Genomic DNA, 22,679 nt, shown 5'->3' with positions numbered 1-22,679 from the left:
CCCTTTCTCCGATCTTCACTAGCTTGCAGAGCAACAACCACTGCCCCTTCCTCCAATCTTTACTTTCTGTTGAGCACCGGTCTTCTCAAATTCGTCACTTTCAGGTCCTTTCAGTTGCTTTAAAGTAAACAACATTTCCTCCTTAATCATTTTCCTTTTGATTTTCTTCTGTAGAATTTCTAAATGATGATTTTAAAGATGACATCATATGCCTCAAGAAGATCGTAAAAAGCGTTAAAGATTTAAATGCGTGGTAAGGCATAGACATAACATAGAAATCTTATCCAGAAATACTTGTACTTTACACATTCATCCAATATTACTTTACTTTAGACAGGGATGTGGTTTGATCCTTGATCATTTTTGTCTTTTTTTTTTCTTTTTATAATGAGCCATGGCTAGCAGGCTTAGCAGGCCAATAAGGGGACTTTTGCATTTGCCAGCCAACCCAGCTAAGCAAAGGGTAGTCAATGAGGTTGATTTACTAAAGGAAAGTACATTTACAGTATACTGTGCACTACGTGCACTTGGAAGTGAAGTTGCTCTAGATCTGAGGGAAAGCTCTGAGATTAGGGAAAGCCTGCTGATTTCTATAATCTAAATCATGTGCAAGCTAAAATGCTGTTATTTTCCTTGCATGTTACCCTCAGATCTAGAGCAACTGCACTTGCTCCTCACTATGGACCTGAGAGGTAGAAAGTCTGTAAAGGTTAGAGTTTTGCACTCGGGATCCACTGATTGAAGTTGAAAACATTTTCAGGCGCAAATGCAAAAAATTTTAAATGCACATTTTTATCCTATTGGTGAGTTTATTTTATTTTTTTAATTGCAATTAAAATCCTATGACTTCTATCTGGTCCAGCAGCAGGTTTAAAGTTTTCATTTCTCTTCGAGATATAGCAGCAGCATTCACTTGTTATTGACCATTTGTTCTTGGAACTGTTTTATATTCACAACAATTTAAAGAAAAAAAGTGCAAGAACATTATGCACCTAAACCACCTCACATTCATTAAACTCCTATATTCACACAGGTAAATATAAAGTCAATCACCAGTAAGTCCTATTTTCTCTGATAAAAACTGGCCACTGGCCATTTTTTACACCACACTACACTACTCAATCATCTGCTAGCTCTCAAAAGAGATGGGCCGAACACCCCCCGGTTTGGTTCGTACCAGAACGAACATCGTGAAAGTTTGGAACCAAATAACCAACCCCATTTGAGTCTATGGGACCCGAACTGGAAAAAAACAAAAGTGCCCATTTTGAAGGCCTTTATGCAAGTAATTGGGCATAAATTGGTTATAGGGTTTCGGGTACTGCCCTGCGGGGCATGTATAAATTAAAAAAAAGTTTGTAAAAAACATCATTTTTAAATGAGCAGTGATTTACTGATGCTTAAAGTGAAAAAATAAAAATGAAAAATTCCTTTAAATATAGTGCATGGGGGTCCCCTTACTGGCACATCTGTACCGTGTATAGAGCCTGCTGCAGCAAAAATGACATTTATAAAGGTAAAAAAAAATTAAATTTTCCCAGCAAGCTTTCTTTAATTTATAAACATAAACAACAGCTTGAGGAACCAGTCTTTGTGATGAGGCCACAATTAAGTGAACTTGGAACAAGATTAGAGATTTTTTGGATAAACTCTGGTGTCTCTTTCGCAGACTTTGGATAGAAGTAACAGGTGTAGGAAAAATTGGTCTTTGGGTGTCAGTGTTGCCTTCACACTGTAAAATTGTAGAGGTACTCTTGATGAAAGCAAGAACTGGCCTTGCTGTCAAAAATTTAAATGATATGCAACTGTCAGAAAGGTGCGGAAAAATTGGTCCTTGGGTGGTAATTGTGCCAATGAAACCTACACAAATAAAATTTCTTCCAGATGAAATCGACATCCACAAAGCAAGGCAGCCTAGACAGTTTTTCAGAGATTCCAGATCCAGAAAGCACTTAATCAGCGACATTGGTATCAGGGGCTTAAAAGCTGCTCCTGCTAATCCAGGACTAATTCTTTTCGATAAATGGAAAGGACAAGGGGTGTGGCGCTGCCAAGGTGGTTGGTGAATGGATATAATAAATGTGTAAAAAATGTCAAGAGACGGCTGAAAGGTGCCATTGAATAATAAATATGCCACTGATGGTAAAACTCCAGTAAAAATGGTAAATTAAATTGTTGTTGTATAGAAATGGCAAAAACACATAAAATGGATAATAAAAGGTAAAGTTCAACTGATATTGGTGCAAAAAGGCATATAGTATACAAAACAACTAGCCAAAGGTGAGTGGCCGGTATTTAAGGAGTGTAGACTAACCTGGTGGGAATCAGTGATGGTGAACACTAGATAGGTCTAACAGACGGGTGCAGGATGTAATCATAAATACAGAACTCAAATAATAAATAAAATCAAGTGGTCACTGATTGATCTTCAATATATATATATATAGATAAAGTGGCAGTGCTTCCAGATAGTGTGCAAAAACAATATGATGAATATATATAAATAGTAGCAACAGTCCATATATATCGTGCAGCACAATTAGTAAATCCTTAAGTGATGGTGACAGTGGTAACCCTGTGGTGGGTATAATGGTGGGGTGCTCGAGATCCATGGGGTAAGTAGCACACTCAATGGAAATACCCACCCCACACAGGGGTATAGGGCAGGTATAAATAGGTATATTCCTCCGGTGGGTCCTGGGTCCCTTTGGGGGTCTCTGCCTGGCAATCCCGAATGGGTATCCTTGGGGCCTCACTAGATTCTCATGGGAGGGGATAGGGGTATCCTTAATGGTCTCCCAATCCTGTAAAGGTGTAAAGGTCCTCTTAGGGGTCCTACTCCGAGTTCTCCTTGGGGTATGGTAAACAAACATAAATCGCGATCAGGAAGTGTTTGAAACGCAATGCGTTCCTTCTGGAGCCGGAACCGGAAATGATGTGACAGCGCCATAAGCGTTTCGTCATAGACGTCCTCAGCAGCGTCATGACATCTCCAGTTTCCATCCATAAATATGTTGCGGAGTCATGGCAATGAGCCACAGCTGGGCCCGGAATGCGGAAGAGGTGGTGGCTGAATTTTAACCCATGGGGGTAAAGAAATGTGGCGATTGGTAAATGTAAATCGAATGGGGCCAAATTGTAAAACACATAACTATTAAGGCCAATACGTACAACATATTTAAGGATATTGCAGCAAGTAAAATAAGTAAACAAAAAAATAACATAGTACAAAATTGGTATAAACAGGAGGAGGCGGGGATAGTTGAATTTCGATAAATGTGAGTCGGTCCACGGAGTCTGTGGACAGACAAACTCTTTTATCTGTCATAAAATCTCCAGCAGCACTAAATACCTGTTTGGAAAGCATGCTGGATGCAGGGCAGCCCAGCAGCTCAATTGCATACTGGGCAAGTTCTGGCCAGTGGTCTATTCTCATGACCTATTAACCCAGTGGATTGTCAACTGGAAAGTTCTCCATATTTGTTTTCACCCCTAGATAATCTCCGACCATATGAGGCAGGGTCTGGCGATAGGATGTGAAAGCTGACAGCTCTAGGCGCTGAGGACTAAAAAATTTTTGAAATGCATCACTGAGGTCATCCCCTTTTACACCGCTCCTCTCTTGACCAACAGAAGCCTCAAAATTAAGTTTTTGTATGAGATTGTAACCTAGCAGAGTCTGGAAAGGGGTTACATAAACTCCTCTTTAAGGTGTCCTCAAGATATCTAATCCTATGCTTCCTCTGTCAGACAGGATGGGGCTTTCCCCTTGCAATGGTGGTCAAGGAGGGTTGCCAACTAATAGTGATCCTTCTCCTTGATGCCATGTATTCTCTGGTCCTTTCGCAGGCTTTGAAGCATAAGGGAGCCCATGCACCACAAGTTTGTGGAGGCATGAGAAGAAGACTCCTTGGGTCACTGAGGATTACAGTATTTTAGCACAACAATGATAACAGGATCCAATAAAATGCATTTTATTGGATCCTGTTATCGCTGTTGTGCTAAAATAAAAATCCTTTGAATGAAGAAGCTGCTGGGTTGACGGCTTATCTTTTCTACTATGGATTTGCAGTGAACGACTTGGCCAGTGCACCAGCTCCCCTCATACACCTTCCAATATAGTGGTAGAGCTTGGATGAGTTTTCTTGTGTTATCACTATATTTACACTAAACGGATACTTTACACACACAATAGAATCAGAATAGCACACAATAGCACAATAACTCGCTAGTTAGGTAGATCCCTGTTCTACCTCTCTCCACACCAATATCACACTACAAATGGCTGCTATGGGAAGGATATTTTATATGGGGTGGGACTAAGAGCAATGAGCCATGTTTGGAGAGAGTCACCATGACAGTGTCCAATCATGGCTTTGACAGTGCTATGTGTCCTGATTGAGCAAAACTTTCATTGCTTCAGCTAATCAGGGCTTCCAATGCACTGTGCCACGGTGTAGTGCATTGTGGGGCACAAACGGCCGAGCGCCCCGACAATTTGTTTGTTCGCCGAACAGGCGAACGCCGATGTTTGGCCCAAATTCATGCTCGGGCTGAACCATTCGCCCAACACTAGCTCTCAACTCTTGTAGAAAAAACCCATGTCTGTGCCCAGTGTCTCTAGCACATTTACACGTAAACTTGCTGATTTAAAACCACCCTGCTCCTGGAAATTTTTTACACTGCTTTATCATCTGCGGTCTCCTCATTTTTTATTAGAGTTTGATAGAAACTGACCAGTGGAAGGGCAGTTTTGCATCAGCAACATGGACAGACTCAGTGAACTGTTGGCTAATTTTTATCCCTTAGTCAAGCAGGCCTATTACCATTTGATGCAAAATCATGTGTTACTTCTAAAATTACCTGAAAATATGGTGGAGTTGTGTTTAAAGGTGTTAAACAGGATGAACTACACTGTGCATAAAGTTTTTATGAATCAAAGTTGTAGTGCAAAAATGTTAAAAGCAAAAAGAAAGAAAACAAAGATGTGCTCTTTCATCCTTTTATTTTTAGGCATAGTTAGGAGTTTTCCTTCCCTTTATTTGGTTATTATGAGCACTGAAGCTTCCTTAGTGATGTATAAAATTATTATTTCCCCTTTGTTTGCCCTTTAATACCTTGTCTTCTGTTATAGGCCGGTTTGGAACAATCGTTGCAAAGGGAAGAACCACAAGCAATATATAGCAGGATGCAAACCCTAAAGAAGACACTTCAGAAGATGTTACCCATTTTTATTCTGGTCATCTACTTCTTTTATCTAGTAAACCAGACTACATCCTGCTTAGGTGAAAAATATTCTTCAATAAACAAAAATTAAGTCTGCCCCTGTGTTTTTATTATATTACAGATACATATTAACCACTTCAGATTTCACAATTGTACACCAGAATAAAACAAAAAACTTTGACCAGCGCTTGTGAGGTTGGTACATGGGTGAATGGTCACATATCCTAGTGTATGACCATGGAGGTATTCAGTCACTGTTTGATGATGTATAAAATAGGTGGGGTGGCTGTCAGCTTCAGACAGAGCTGGATGAACTCTGTAATAGACAAGCAGGGAAGGGAGAAAAGAGCAGCGCCACCTCAGTGCAGATATAAAAGTAGTTTATTCCATAAAAGCAAGTTAAAACTCACATAGAGGAGATAACAGGTCAGCATATAAAACAGTCATCTGTGTCACTTTAGGGAGGACTTGGAGGAGGTGAAATGAAGCAGTCGCTGGTCCGGGTTGTGTTGGTGGATTCCGGCACTTCCTGTATCTTGGGCTGCCTTCCAGTGTCCTACGTCACACCCGTTAGTGGCAGGAGGGTGCTCGCGTTCGGAGCATTGTCGAGAATTTTCTTGTAGCCTGTGTGCTCAATGCATGCCATGTTTGTGTAGTTTGGCGGCCATTTTGCTGTGGTTTGCCATTGAAAATAGTGGCGGCCATGACAGTGGAGCCCTCTGAGTGGCGACTTCAGTGGTGGAAGCCCCAACCCATCTCCTGGTGCTGACTCCTGGATCTTTTCATTTCCTGATCGCCGCAAGTGCAGTGCAGATTCTCCTGGTGGCCGCGGTGCATGGTTTCTGCAGGGTGGTGAGTCTAGTGGGGTCCTCTCCCTCTCTGCTTAGGATCGATTAGGTGCTCTGTTTTTTTTTTTAAATTTGACAATTTTTATTGGGTTTTATTTTTTACAGATACAGACCAATTAAACCATAAAAAAAATAATACATACATCAGGATAAACAACAAGAAAAGAGAAAAAAAAAAAACAACACCCCCCCCCCCCAAAGTGTAAAAAAAATTATGCTCATTGTGAATCCAAACTCAGAATATCACACTTGTGGCAAATCCGAGCACACCCAATAAAAAAAAAAAAAAACCCCTAAAGAATAATCTAAACAAACGTGCACATGTTCAAATAATCCCCCCATAAAAGGGGGTAATAAATAAATTAAGACCCTTCCATGGGATTTAGTGCAAAATGTGTCTTTCCCCCTAATGGCAATATCGTGTATTTAGAGGCATAGCCAAACCTTACATAAAGAGAAAAAAAAAAAACAAAAGACCCCCTTTAAAAAACTGACAACATAAAAGGGTAAGGGTCGGGAGGGGAGGAGGGCACATGCCCATGCAATGCAAAATCTACACCTCAATAGAATTGGAGTACACCTCTGACCCAGTGACAGATACCCACGGCAGCCACCGAGCTCTAGTCACCTCCTCTGAATTTTTTAACACCGATGTCAGTTCCTCCATCTTATGAATCTCTTTAACTTTTTCGAACCACATTTTCAGAGAGGGAGTCTGAGTTTGTCTCCATAGAATAGGTATGCATGTCTTCGCAGCATTTAAGAGTCTAAGTGTCAGAGATTTTATATATTTTTTTGATGATCCCTTTGTAAGATGCAGAAGACATAGAGCGGGATCATCCTGTATCTCTACCTCTGTCAACTGTTTAATTATTACAGCGATTTTCATCCAAAATACCCTTATCAGGGGACATGACCAGAAGATATTGACCATAGTCCCTACTTCCGATCCACAATGCCAACAACTGTCCGTGTATTTCTCATCCATTTTATGTAGCACCTCAGGGACTCTATACCACCTAGTAAGTATTTTGTAGCCCATCTCCTTGATCTTACAATCCATAGATGTTTTATGAACTGTAGCCAAAATTTTGTTGACTTGCCCAGGGGTTAAGGATATCTCAAGCTCATGTTCCCACCTCTGTATAAACGAGAGGTGTTAATCTTCTTGCTCTTCTGACAATCATGTATAAAATAAAGATATCAAATGTTTGGGCGGGGCCTTCGAGATACACATCTCTTCGAAGGGGGTTCATTTCCTAGGGACAGACCCCCCTTTCTGATATGTCCTCAGGAAGTGTCTTAATTGAAAAATACTGAAATAATCCAGATCAACATCTGGCCATTCCGCAATCTCTTCCTGTGTAGGTATTTGCCCCTTCTTCCATATATCATATATACGAACTTTACTGACGTGTGCCAAACTTCGTACCTTTGCGCTTACACGGAGGGAATTCAGGGTTCCCTAAGATCGGTATCAGTGGGGATGGGCTGGGGGATATCTTAGAGAAATGTTGAATACGTCTGGTTTCCCGTATTGTCGTCCCTATAGTAGGATGTGCATACACCTCGTCAGCAGAAGAGTATATTGACCATGGTGCAGGAGGGGTCATTTGGCCCGCCTCGTTTACCTCAAGCCCAACCCATCGTTTAAGGGCCCCATTGCTATTCCAGTCCACTACCCGTGTCAAGTGAATAGCTCTATAATACCTACGAATATCCGGTAATCCTATCCCCCCCCCCCCGGTCTTTGGGGAGGTGCAGGGTCTGTAACCTCGTAACCGCGGGGATCTTTGGGCCCAAATGAAAGAGTGGAACATCGTCTTAATCTGCTGAAAAAAAGTAGACGGAATTGCAATTGGTAGGGCCTGCATTATGTATAGAATCCTAGGTAAAACATTCATTTTTAGTGCGTTACACCTACCAAACCAAGTTGAGAATAGCTGTTGCCAGCTTCTCAGGTCTCCCTTGATCTTCCTCAATAAAGGTAGAAAGTTTTTTCTATATAAATCTGAGGGGTCTGCTGTAATCTGGACCACCAAATATTTTATCGAGCCCTCAGCCCAACAGAATGGGAATGATGTGCGAAATTGGAGTTCCTCCTGTATTGACATAGAAATGCTCAGTGCCGACGACTTAGTAAGATTAATTTTGTAGTTAGCTAAAGCTCCGTATTCTCTGAGTGCCTCCAGTATATTTGGGAGAGGTACTATGGGATTAGTAACGAAAAATATGAGATCATCTGCAAAGGCAGCCACTTTGTGCTGCTCACCAGCAACCCACATCCCTGATATATTGGGAGATCTACGTATTGAACACAGAAAAGGTTCAAGTGTTAAAATGAAAATGAGAGGGGACAACAGGCAACCTTGCCTGGTCCCGTTCGATATTAAAAAAAAGTCCGATCTCCACTCATTCACCCGTACAGCTGCTGATGGATTAGCATATAATGACAGAATGAATGTTAACATCTGTGGACCCAATCCAATATATGACAGGGTGGCCTTGATGAAACTCCAGGCCACCCTGTCAAATGCTTTCTCTGCGTCAGTAGAGAGCATCACCATTTTGTTACAGGAAACATGAGCTGCATGGATAATATCTATGACCCGGGTGGTATTGTCCCTTGCTTCACGCGACGGAACAAAGCCCACCTGGTCATAGTGTATTATATGTGGAATATAAGGAATGAGGCGATTTGCAAGTATTTTTGCTAAAAGTTTTGTGTCGCAATTCAGGAGAGAAATTGGGCGATAACTGCCACAGAGAAGGGGATCTTTCCCCTCTTTCAATATAAGCGTTATATACGCCCTCAGTGAATCTAAAGGCAATGCCAAGCCGTCCCGAAGAGAATTCATATGCCCCAAAAGGGGGTGTATCAGGTGAGACCTGAAGTGTTGATAATATAACATTGTGAGTCCATCTGGACCCGGAGCTTTATGTGTCTTAGCCTGGGATATTGCAACGGCCAGTTCTGTTTCTGTAATCTCTCCTTCCATTGCGAGTGCTTGTTCCGCAGCTAACACCGGCATACCAGAGTTTTGAAGGTATGATTCAATCCTTTCTAACTGTTTATTTTGGTTTACTTTTCCATTCCCTTCACTCTGCTGATTATATAAGGATTGATAGAATGTACGAAATTCACCTGCAATTGCCGATGATGTGGACACCTCTCCACCTCCCGCCCCCCTAATACGGGGGATGTGCGTTTGTTGCCTAGGTCCCCTCAGGGCCCTTGCCAACATCATCCCTGGTTTGTTTGCAAATTCAAAGGAGTATCTTTTAAGCCATATCAATCTCCTATTTATCTTTAAGAATAAGATACTATTTAATTCCTCTCTTGCCCGGGTAAGAGGGGCCAGATGTTCAATGGCCAGGGATCTTTTATGGAGTCTACTTAATTCTTCAATTTGAGAAAGCAACTTGTTCACCTTTTTCTCCTGAATTTTTTTTTGTTGAGAAGCCAGCCGCATAATAACCCCTTCGAACCACAACTTTATGGGCCTCCCAAATGATTGGAGGAGATAAAGAGTGATCTTTATTTTCTAGAAAATAGTTTTTCAACGCTTCCTCAATTTTCCCCCCGTCTCTGGATTTTGCAGGAGTGATTCATTAAAACGCCATGTAGTAGGTCTAGGTGGCATAGAATCCCATCCCATGCAGACATGAGTTGGAGCATGATCTGATATAGAAAAATTGTCGATGCTGGAGGAGAATACCAACGGAAGATCTGACTGAGAGACCAGGATGCGGTCTATTCTAGAGTAGGCGTTGTGGATCGGAGAATAATAGGTATAGTCCCTTACATTCGGGTGCATTAACCGCCAAGGGTCGACAAGATTTAAGATAGAAAGTTCACGCTGCAGACGCCGCAGTCGCGAGTATGAAATACAGGAAGATTTCTTTGAAGTATCTATAAGGGGTTCTGGCACAAAATTAAAATCCCCCCCAAGACCAAATGACCTTCCCTAAAACCCAAAATGACCGGTATCAACTGTTGTAGAAAAGCTAGGTGGTCTGAGTTGGGTAGATACACATTCACCAGTGTGAGATCTGTCCGTCCAATACTCCCCTTTACTAACACATATCTTCCCATGGGGTCTGCTAAACTCTCCTTATATGACCACACTTTCTCTTTGGAAATAAGGATACTGACACCCTTGGACTTAGCAATAGGAGAAAGGGCATGATATACCCAGGGAAAATCTTTATTGTATAATTTGGGTATAGACTCCTTCCTGAAATATGTTTCCTGCAGGAATGCTATTTGTGTATGGCTACGTTTCAAATCCTGCAGTAGGCGTGCACGCTTCTGTGGGGTAGATAGCCCTCTAACATTGAGGGTTGTGACCTTACATCCTATTTCCCCTCGTTTATGGGTATTCGGTGTTGCATGCGGTGTCCTCCCCCCTCCCTCCCCACGCCCACCAGGTATTCAGACATAGGGAAGATTAAAAAAAAAACAACCAAAAAAAAAAAAAACCCCAAAAAAAAAAAAAAAAGGGAGGAAAGAACTCTACCTTTGCACAACCAGGCGCGTAAGAAATTTACCTTCGCGCAACCAGGCGCGTCCTATAGTGGGGTAAAAAATGTGATAGACAAGCTCCGTGAGGTTCCCACAGATCAGATAATAAAAAATAACAAAAAATGAGAAAATTAATTGCCTAGAGCTCCGAGCGCCGCGGGCCCTCCTCTGATCTGAGGGGGAGGGGGGGGGGGGGGGCGAGAGGACGGACAAAGAATATTTTAACCCTCCGTCACCCTCCATACAAGAGGGAGAGGGAGGGATCCTTAATACCGGAATTAACCCTTTATGGTACCATTATTATGACAATAGGCCTTTAAGGCAAAGACCCACAGCAAAAAATATATATAAAAAAAAGAAAGAGAGAAAAAAAAGGAAAAAAAACGCATACTATCATCTTATAATAGAAAAATAGTCATCTTTTGGGGCAATACAGAACCATTAGATACACCTATAAATATTCTTAGACGCATATCTTCACTGATCCAAAGAAAGAAGGAAAGACCCTCTCTTCCCTCTTTCCCTCCTCATAACATCGTGCGCTAACAGGATCCTCTTCTGTCCCTATTTTCTGAGTGTCTACGTATTGTGGCCTGTGTACTAGAGTCAAGCAGCCTGTTCCATGTAAGGGCAAAGAATATTTTAACCCTCCGTCACCCTCCATACAAGAGGGAGAGGGAGATATCCTTAATACCGGTATTAACCCTTTATAATACCATTATCATGACAATAGGCCTTTAAGGCAAAGACCCATAGCAAAAAATATATATATAAAAAAAAAGAAAAAGAGAAAAAAGGAAAAGGAAGAGAAAGAAAAAAAAAAAAACGCATGCTATCTTCTTATAATAGAGAAATAGTCATCATTTGGAGCAATAAAGAACCCTCAGAAAAACGTATAAATCTTCTTAGACGCATATCTTCACTGATCTAAAGAAAGAAGGAAAAACCCTCTCTCCCCTCTTTTCCTCCTCATAGTATCATGCGCTAACAGGATCCTCTTCTGTCCCTATTTTCTGAGTGTCTACGTATTGTGGCCTGTGTGCTAGAGTCAAGCCTGTTCCATGTGAGGGCACAAGGGCCCTCCCCTCCAAACACCCCCAGCCAGTCCAAAATGGGTATAGGGGGGATCCCAAGGAATGTAAACAGTTTTGGGAGCTGATCATGCCACTTAAGAGTAAACAACTTCTTGTCTTTTGTTACCACCAGCTGAAAAGGATGTCCCCAGTGATATGTTGCCTTCATCCTATGAATTTCCACCAAGAGAGGCTTTAACATGGCTCTCATTCGTAGAGTGTTATAAGAGAGATCAGGTAGTAAGCGTATTTGCGAGCCCTCATAGTCCCATGAACCCTGTTTCCAGGCATACCTCATGATCTCCTCCTTGAAGGCAAAAAAATGTAACCTTATTAACACATCCCGTGTATTTTCAGAGCCTTTTTTGTATGTGGTTCCAATCCTATGAATCCTATCAATTTCAAAAGGTTCAGTCAGTGAACGCTTCAATAGCCCATTAATGATTTTCATCGCACACTCCCTGTTATCAGGGCCCAATACAGACTCAGGTATCCCTTTAAGTCTAACATTGTTCCTGCGATTTCGATTTTCACTATCATCTTGCTTCAGATGCAGTGAAATAATCTGTTTCTGTAATAACAATTGTGATTTTTTTAAGTCATTGATTATAGAGTCTGTTAGGGATTGTACCTCCTCCACCTGGCCGACCCTGGCGTCTACCTGATCCACTTTTTGCTTGACTGAGTCTATTTCCCCTTTCAGGTTACTCACAATTGTGGACGCCATGTCTGCGATATCTTGCTTGGTTGGAATGCGGGAGACGAACTCCTTCCATTCTGTGACCGGTAGAAGCTGGTGTACTAATGGAGCCTGTGTAGTCCCAAACTCCTCCATAGCCTGCTCCCAGGCAAGGGAGCCTTGCGTGGGGGGAGATGATTCTCCCAACCGATCAGAGTTAGCCTTAGAGGCTTTTTTCAGCTGCTGCTGTGATGACATGGTAGCGGAGCTCGTGGCCGAAGGACGCGTCTGCGCCATTTTATAGGAGGCTGTAGAGCCCTGAGAGGCCGCCGGGCGTCTCAGGAAATATGTGGTGATCTCAGAGCGTTTGGAGCTGTAGCATGGCTGTGTAGACGCCTGGGTTACCGGCATGTAAGCTGCAGGTGTGGGGGCTGGGACGCTGGCTGCAGAGGATTAGGCTCCGCTCAGCTCAACAAGCTCCTGCTGTCTGTGGCCTCACGGAATCATTGCCTAGCCACACCCCCTCTCTCCATCAGGTGCTCTGTTACTGACGACAGAGTGGTGCTGCCAGAGTGGTGAGGGTGTCCCTTAGCAGGGAGGTCCCCCTGGTGACTCATGGAGTCTTTGGAGCACATCTCCCCAACTGATCCCCTCTCTGAGGCTGCGGAGCACTCGGGGTCCCATCCATCTATCGATGCAATGATGGCGGTTCTGGAGTCCATTGTGTCCCGGGTGGAGGGGGTTTTTGGGCGACAGGCTAGCAAAAAGCACCCCCCGCCTTTCCCTGCCTCAGCTGTCTCATCAGATTCTGAATCTGATTTGGCCATCGCAGATGTAGGTCACCCTGCTGGGTCTCTGACCACAAACCCTGAATCCCCAGATAGTGAGGAGGATTCCTCCACTTCTGCAGCTGCGTACGAAAAGGCGCTGGTGAACGCACTGATTGTAGCTGTGCGTGAGACCCTAATGATGGAGGACGCAGCTGCAGCTGCCAAGGAGGCGCAGGTTCTCTTTGGCACTCACAAGCCATCCAGAGGGGCAAAGGTGTTTCCTTTCCCCTCCAATTTTGACAGAATTGTCACTAAAGAGTGGGGAGGACCAAAGTGTTCCCTTGGGGTCCCTAAGCGATTTTCTAGGTGATACCCCTAAGAGGAGTCCCTTCTTAAGAAGTAGACTGTTCCACCGGTGGAGGACACTCCGGTTTCCAGAATAAACAAGGCAACTGTGGTTGAAGAGTCCCCGGCCTTTAAGGACCCGGCTGACAGGAAGGCAGAGGCTTTGGCCCGCATTATGTACACACTGACTGGTTCGGCACTGAGGCCGATATCACCATTGCCCTGCTGTCACAGACTCTGACCGAATGGGTTAGGCTTTTGTGCCATGATCTGGAGGGGCAGTAGCTCCCCTCTGCCTTTGCTGAGCTGGTGGACCAGCTGGTCCAGGGGCTGCAGTTTATCTTTGATGCCTCTTTGGATGCAGCTCCCCTAGTTACATAGTTACATAGTAGGTGAGGTCGAATAAAGACAATAGTCCATCCAGTTCGACCTGTGGCTCGGCTCTGTTTCTGCAGTAATCCTTTGGTGTGTCTTTTGGCTCAAATGCTGGTCTGCGGGCCAGGATTCTAAAAAAGCCTTGACTGATCTTTTCTTTCAAGGAGATTGCCTGTTTGGTGCTACCCTGAATGACATCATTAAAGGTCTCACAGGGAGAGGGGGGAGAGTACCTTTCTTCCACAGGCTACTAAGGGCAAGGACCCTCATCATAGATGTGACCCCTCATTCTTGGCTCATAAGACGTTGTTTCGTCCCTCTAAGTCGACTGACAAGAGATTGGAGCCCTTCGGAGCCTCCTCTGGAGGATCCAATTGAACTTGGTCTGGCAAGTCAAGTGCGGGCTTCTCCAGACCTGCTTCTTTGTATTTAGTGTCTGAGTGCCGGTTCACAAATCCACTGCGGGTTCCCTCATCGCACTCAACTCGCAGGCAGTTCACACTGCCATATGCGAATCGCTGGGGGTGGCGATATAAAGTTAACGACACCCCCAGATCAGTTTGCATTTCGCAGTGCGGACTGTCAATTCGGACAATCCGATTCTGGTGCGGACCACAAAAAGGGTTCTGCACAACTTTGGTTCAAATACGATGCAAATTCAGCCATACAGTCTATATGGCTGAATTTGCATCACACAGACATCACATGAGATTTGCAGAGCAGTGCGCTGCGAAGCACATGCGATGTCTGACATTGCATATGTGTGAACCGGCACTGAAGAATGATTATAATCATTGTGGCAGATGTTTGTTTCTTTGACAGCAGCAGCTTCTACAGCTGCTGTATTTACACAGCTACTCCTGTGTATGTCTTGTGATTGCAAAACCTGAATGGCCTAAAGCCTCTGTGCTCTGATGTTGTTTGAGGCATAGATAGTACAAGGGGGCTGAGAATGCTGGGATGAACTTTCCCTTTAAAAACCTAGTAATAAATGATTAGAGTAGTTGCCATTTTTGTTTTGCTTGCTAGATTTGGAGGTCTTCAGCGTCCACTGTGCTGTGCTGGACTTCTGATGTCTCTGCAGCTGTAAGGAGGAAATGGTGCAATGGAGTTTTGTGAAAATGTCGCCATGTCTTCGGCGAATGTCACCTTGTATCGTCTGTCTGTCTGTCTGTCTCAGAACCGACCCACAGTGTGCTTGTGTGATTCCGTCAGTATATCGCTTCCTCCAGTCTTGAACATAGATATCAGATATTAGAGCCGCAATATACAAGACTAGCCAACATTAGCTTGTATAAGATCTGGAACTGCTTATTGAACAAACTCACACAGAATACCCCACCATGTCAGGTGAGCCTGATTACATTATTGTATGCATATGAAATTGTATACAAAAGTAGAATTAACATAACTAAGGAACAACCTACACAAACAGTATTCTACTTCCCCACTAGAAACGAATAGCTGAATGTGATTTAGTTAACATGCTAATTAACTCAGCACTTAACCCAGCCTGGGTGACCAGATGTAACGCTCCTGCGTTTTATGAACAATGTGGATTTGCAGCTGCAGAAATACTCCACTCAGTAGTCATGTAGAGAAACGCTGAGATACCTATCCCAACTCCCAAGACTCATCACTGTGGATAGTCTCTAATTCAGCATACAAATATACACACTCAATAAGATGTTCCTGGAGTGATCTATGTATATAGTAGTATAGTGGTGACAGGCTGAAGAGACAGGTTTGAGTAGACACAATAGGTGACAGACACTTGAGAGGTATGTTCTTGAGAATGAGATGGTAACAGGTAGGATGCAGATAGGTTAGCAATCATGTATGGTAGTAGATGATAGGATAGCAGATGACATACAGGAGAGACTAACCCAGTGCAATGACAGATGTTAATAGGCTCAAGAGCTAGCAATCTAGATAGTGCAGATGATAGTAACAGTCCTTAGTATGCAGAGCTAGATAGTGTAAGCTTTAGTATGAAGGTTATGGAGGATTCCCCTGCGGGGTACTTATCACTAGTAGCAAGTAGTAGTAGAGAGGTTCGGTATGAGCGAATGATCCGGTAGCGGGATACAGGGATCAGCAGCGAGGTTCCGACAGCGAGGTATGCTTGCAAGCATGTGAGCTTCAAGGCAGGTTATGCGGCGTTGAACGAACAATGCTAGTGAGACCGCCGGCGGTTGAAATAGCCGCTCCTGCGGCGCTCAATGATGACAGCATCGGTCTTAAAGGTGTATGCGCACCTTACCAAAAGAGAATGGTGGGGCGCATACACTAAGGAAAGTGGAATTAGGGTACCAAAGGTACCAGAACATTACAGTACCCCCCCCCCTTAAGGCCGGCTCCTGAAGGCCTCTGGAGCTGGTTTTTCCGGGTATTTCGCATGAAAATTGCGAATTAGTCTAGGGGCATGTATGTCAGAGGGATTTAGCCAGGTGTCGTCTTGGGGCCCATAGTTCTTCCATCGGACTAGATATTGGAGTCTTCTTCTGTGGATACGAGAATCCAGAATCTCTTTTATCTCATATTCTTCTCCACCTTCAACTTGTACAGGAGGTGGAGGTGGGATAGTAGGCCTTATTCCTTGGTCAGGAACATGGGGCTTCAGTAGCGACACATGGAAGATGGGATGTATTTTGAGGTCTGTTGGTAATGTGAGCTGTACTGCAGCTTTTCCAATAAGTTTCCTGATTGGAAACGGTCCCAAGAACAGAGGCCCAAGCTTTTTGCTAGGGATCTTTAATCTTAAGTTTTTTGTTGAGAGCCAAACGAGGTCCCCAATAGCATACTGAGGAGAAGGTCTTCTACGAAGATCATAGTACTTCTTTTGTTGACTATGAGCGTGTGCGATGGTAGTATTAAGTAAACCCAGAGAGTCCTTTATTTGGGTAAGATAGTCTGAGGCTACTGGGTTATTTGAAGGAAGGATGCGTGGTGGAAGAATAGTGGGATGAAACCCATAGTTCAAGTAGAACGGACTCTGTTTGGTCGAACTGTGGGTTGCGTTGTTGTAGGCAAATTCTGTCAGAGGGAGAAGATCCACCCAATCGTCCTGTTGGTATGATGTGTAACAACGTAAATATTGCTCGATGCACTGGTTGACTCTTTCAGTCTGTCCGTTGGTCTGAGGATGGTAGGGAGAAGTGAACTTCCGCTCAATTCGTAGTATGTGACATAGTTCTTGCCAGAACTTGGAGATAAATTGCGATCCACGGTCAGACAAAAGAGTTTTCGGAATACCATGTAACTTAAAGACATGTTTCATCAGTAGTTCCACTGTTTGTTTGGACGAAGGTAGTCTGCGAATAGCAACGAAATGTGCCATTTTTGTCAGATGGTCCACTGACACCAAGATGGTATTAAATCCTTTGGAAGGAGGTAGTTCTACTATAAAATCCAAGGACACAACTTCCCATGGAGTCTGGGGTATTGGTAGACTGCATAGTAGACCGGATGGTCTTGTAGTGTCAATTTTGGACCTGGCACAGACGTTGCATGAAGAAACGAATTTTTGTATAGATGTCTTCATGTCAGGCCACCAGAACTGCCTGGTAAGCAAATTAAGAGTCTTTGTCATACCCATATGTCCTGCCATAGGCACATCATGCGACAATTCCAAGATCTTGGTGCGCATGGTAGGGGGTATGTAAAGTTTGTCGTTGTAGTAGAGGAAGCCTTCTGCATCAGTACTTAGTTGTGGTGGGGGTGAATCCAAACTTATACTGTGCAGAACCTCTTCCTTCAAGGAACGGACAACCCCAATAATACGCTTGTAGGGTATTATAGGAACGGAAAGGATTTCAAAGTAATTATCTTCAGTTAGTCGTGATAGCGCATCCGCTTTTTTATTCTTGTCTGCAGGTGTATAGGTCACTAGAAAGTTAAACCTTAGAAAGAATAGTGACCATCGTACCTGCCGGTGGGAGAGGGTTTTGTTAGTCTGAAGATATTGAAGATTTTTATGATCTGTATATATGAGTATTGGTAATCGGGTGCCTTCGAGTAGATGTCTCCAATTCTCCAGAGCCAGTTTTATAGCAAGCAGTTCCTTTTCACCCACTGGGTAATTTACCTCTGGACTGCGTAAAGATTTAGAGAAGAAGGCAACTGGATGGAGTGGTGAAGTGTTAGTTGGTCGTTGGGAGAGTATTGCTCCTACTGCCATGTTTGACGCATCTACTTCCAGAATGTATTGGAGGGATGGGTCTGGATGGCGTAGTATGGGAGCAGAAGTAAAACTTGTCTTTAACAGGTGAAAAGCTTCATTTGCTTCATCTGACCATTTGAATGGTCTCTTAATACTCGTGAGTTGTGTGAGGGGTCTCACAATGGCAGAGAAGTTCTTGATGAACTTCCTATAGAAGTTTGAAAATCCAAGGAATCGCTGTAGTGCTTTGCGGGTGGTTGGTATAGGCCAATCCTGAATACAGGATATCTTACTCATATCCATCTTGATTCCTGTTTTGGATATGATGTATCCTAGAAATAGTACTTCTTCTTTATGAAACAAGCATTTTTTTAGTTTCACGTATAGGTTGTGTGCAAGCAATCTTGATAACACAAGTCTTACATGTTTTATATGTTCAGACAAGGATCGTGAATAAATAAGTATATCGTCCAGATATACCACAACACATACATCAAGTAAGTCTCTAAAGATATCGTTTATAAATCGTTGGAAGGCTGCGGGGGCGTTACATAGCCCGAATGGCATTACAAGATATTCGAACAATCCGTATCTGGTTCTGAATGCTGTCTTCCACTCATCTCCATCACGGATTCGGATTCGATTGTATGCCCCTTTCAGGTCCAATTTTGAAAAATAGGTAGTTCCACGCACCTGTTCAATGAGCTCAGGGATAAGCGGTAGAGGATAGCGATATTTTATTGTAATAGCATTCAATTGCCTATAGTCGATAATAGGCCTGATACTTGAGTCCTTATTGCGGACAAAAAAGAGTTCTGCTGCTGTGGAAGAAGTGGAAGGTCTAATAAAACCTTTTGTCAAATTCTCATCCAAATATTCTTTGAGATGGGAAAGTTCATCCTGCGAAAGAGGATAAACATGACCGAACGGCAATTTGCTATTTGGGAGTAGATCAATAGTACAATCATAATCCCTATGGGGAGGCAGTACTTGAGCATTTTTCTCAAGAAAAACCTCGGACAGATCCTGATAGCATAGTTGTGCAATCTCATCTGTCACCACAGACAGGATCTTTCCATAAGACGGGAGGTTACACGTACCCTCGCAATAGCAAGAGAGGAAGGCCAGGGTCCGTTTCTTCCAATCTATGGTTGGTTGATGTGTGTGTAACCAGGGAAGTCCCAAAACAATGGGAAAGTGGGGTGAAGGTATTAGGTCGAAGGTGGTGGTCTCCATATGAGACTCATTAGTGGTGACTAGGAGTGCTTGTGTCTGATCAGTGATCGGGCCCGAAGATAAGTTAATAAGATTCACTGAGACAGGTTTAGGTTTAGAAATAATAGGGACTTTATTTAAAGCAGCAAAACGTATGTCAATATAATTTCCACAAGATCCTGTGTCGATCATGGCCTTAGTAGTAATCCTGGTCTGGTCCCACTGCAATGTCAAGTGAACAAAAAGGTAAGGGTTAGTAATTGAAGTTGTCAATCCCCCTAGGAGGACATATGAACACTCACCCTTTTTTCTGTAGACAAGGGGACAGACGTTTATCATGTGATCCGGGGATGCACAGTACAAGCAGAGATTACTAGATCGTCTCCTGGCTCTTTCCGTAGATGATAAAGGTGGGCGTATGGTTCCTACCTCCATAGGAGTAGGGTCAACGGCTGAAATCCGAGAAGAACTGGATAATAGCATTCCCATTTTTTCAGCCTTTCTTTCTCGTAGCCTTCTATCTATGGTGATACTGAGTTGTATCAAAGCATCCAGGGTTTTCGGCAAATCCGCTCGGGCGAGCTCGTCTTTAACGGCCTCTGATAGGCCAAGTCTAAATTGAGTTCCCAGAGATGCATCATTCTACCCTGAATCAAGGGTCCATCTCTTGAACTCTGCCACAAAGTCTTCCACAGGTCTCCTACCTTGTTTTAAGGACCTCAATTGAAGATCGGCAGTACTCTGCCTATTGGGGTCATCATATAGGCTAACAAGTTCTGCTAGAAATAAAGCGTAGGAGTTGAGAAGCTGATCGTTTTTCTCAAAGAGAGAGTCTGCCCAGACCCGTGGATCGCCTGTTAGGTAAGAAATAATAGTGCAAACCTTGATATGATCAGTAAGGTAGGTACGAGGTTTTAGCAAGAAAAGTAACTCACATGCGTTTTTGAATTCACAAAATTTTTTGCGATCGCCTGTAAATACTAAAGGAGGATTTATTTTGGGTTCAGGGTGCTGAGCAGTGGTAAGTTGTGACAGTCTGGTTACCTGCTGCGTCAGAGCCTGATTGTCTTCTTTTAATTCAGTAAGTGCGTGTATTAACGCAGTTACTTGTTGTTTTAATTGTGTCCCCTGAGTGGTTAATTCTGCTGAATCCATTTTAAGGTTCGTTCAATCTGTAACGCTCCTGCGGTTTATGAACAATGTGGATTTGCAGCTGCAGAAATACTCCACTCAGTAGTCATGTAGAGAAACGCTGAGATACCTATCCCAACTCCCAAGACTCATCACTGTGGATAGTCTCTAATTCAGCATACAAATATACACACTCAATAAGATGTTCCTGGAGTGATCTATGTATATAGTAGTATAGTGGTGACAGGCTGAAGAGACAGGTTTGAGTAGAGACAATAGGTGACAGACACTTGAGAGGTATGTTCTTGAGAATGAGATGGTAACAGGTAGGATGCAGATAGGTTAGCAATCATGTATGGTAGTAGATGATAGGATAGCAGATGACATACAGGAGAGACTAACCCAGTGCAATGACCAGGGTTCATACACATTTTAACCAATAAAATTCCATGACTTTTCCATGACTTCACGTAAATATTCATGACCTAAAGTTTCATGAAATGTCCATGAAAATCCATGTCACACCCAGCATATTTTTACTAAAATAAATGACAATCTTTGTAGTGTACAATACCTCTGCAGTTAGGGTTTCGTTTCTGGATGCAGCGCGACTAAAAATGGTCCCTTGTTTTACAGTGGATGAGATGGAAGCACCACTGCCGCAGCTGGGAGCGGGTGTCACTTCGAGCGCACGGGTGAAAAAGCTGAGAACTCTGATGTAGGGGGGACTCTGGTGACCAAAGACCACTTTCCACAGAGTGAATGCACTAAGGAAGGGAGGGGGGGGGTCCTGATACAAGGAGGAACCTTTATAACAGTGCCCCCTTAAATCAGTGACCCCCCCTCAGACTGGCCGGGCAGCACTGTCACTGACCTCCTCTTAGGTGCACCATGCCCTGGTTTTATCCTGTAGTCTCCTCTCCCCAGTCCACACATGTCTGACTTCTCCTGTGATCCCCATCCCGACAGCACTCCCACTTTTGACTCCTCTCCAGACCCCCTCAGAGACTGCAGACATGATAAAAGACAAGAGATGGTCAGAGATTACGGACATGATAGAAGAGATGGTTAGAGGCTGTGGACATGGTACAGGAGGTGGTCAAAGGCTGCGGACATGGTACAGGAGGTAGTTAGAGGCTGTGGACATGGTACAGGAGATGGTTAGAGGCTGCGGACATAATACATGAGGTGGTTAGAGGCTTGCAGGGGGGTTGGAAGGCGCAGGGGAGCGGAGAGCACTGGGGGGGGGCAGGCAGGGAAAACCAGGGGGGGATGTAGAGCACAGGGGGAGGGGGGGAACTGGAGAGCACTGTCTGGGGGGGGGGACAGGAAATCACTGAGGGGGAGCCGGGGGGGGGGGATCACTGGGGGAGCCAGACTAAGAGCACGGAGGGGGCTAAAAGAGCACTTAGGGGGGCCAGCAAAGGAAGTTGTATAGGAGAGGGATGGGGCAGCTGCATATAGAGGAATTTAAATTCCTCACTGACATTCCTGACATTCCTGACATTCCTCACTGACATTCCTCACTGACATTCCTCACTGACATTCCTGACATTCCTCACTGACATTCCTCACTGACATTCCTGACATTCCACACTGACATTCCTCACTGACATTCCTCACTGACATTCCTCGCTGACATTCCTGACATTCCTCACTGACATTCCTCACTGACATTCCTGACATTCCTCACTGACATTCCACAATAGACTCCTCACTGACATTCCTTCTGCCGCTGCCTTCTTCACACAGATTCGGACGGCCCGATGGACACCGGCCTGACACCCCCCCCCCCCACCCCAGTGCGGAGATGCGGGCGGCCCCGCGGACACCGGCCTGACACCCCTCAGTGCACGCACACACCCCCCCCCCCTCGCTGGTACGTCCCTGAGAGCGGGACAGTATAGCCACGATTTCTTAGTTTCAGTTTCAGCGGATCAATCTGCCGCAGAGTTCCGAGCCTGTCACAGTCTATTCATATTGAAGAGACCAGTGATCAGGCTTCAGCTGTGCGCTGCGGCAGATTAATCCGCCTAAACCCGAAACAGAGAAAATAGTCCACTTACTGTCCCCCGCTCCCACAGAATACAGGGGGCCCCGAGACAAAAATAAATAGTTGCACAACACAATTCCATGACTTTTCCAAAACTTAGTAAGTTTTCCCATTTTCCAGGACTTTTCCAGTCCTGGAAAGTGTCATGTCAAAATCCCATGACTTTTCCAGGATTTTCATGACCGTACGAACCCTGAATGACAGATGTTAATAGGCTCAAGAGCTAGCAATCTAGATAGTGCAGATGATAGTAACAGTCCTTAGTATGCAGAGCTAG

The 22,679-nt window shown here is 44.0% G+C and overlaps 1 pseudogene across 1 annotated transcript in view; it reads left to right on the top strand.

Annotated features, from left to right (window-relative positions):
• The window catches only part of LOC309551435 (lysozyme C, milk isozyme-like), a 361,460-nt pseudogene extending 356,158 nt beyond the window's left edge, over positions 1-5,302 (top strand). Inside the window, exons 3-4 of the transcript in view lie at positions 175-253; positions 5,135-5,302. The product of the transcript in view is annotated as a lysozyme C, milk isozyme-like (transcript). The remainder of the gene's footprint in view (positions 1-174; positions 254-5,134) is intronic.
• The last annotated feature ends 17,377 nt before the right edge of the window (positions 5,303-22,679 follow it).

This window comes from Pelophylax lessonae (genome assembly GCF_965119305.1).
Source record: "Pelophylax lessonae genome assembly, chromosome: 3".
Taxonomy (NCBI): domain Eukaryota; kingdom Metazoa; phylum Chordata; class Amphibia; order Anura; family Ranidae; genus Pelophylax; species Pelophylax lessonae.
The sequence above is the reverse complement of the archived record's forward strand: the minus strand, read 5'-3'. Positions and strand labels throughout refer to the sequence as shown.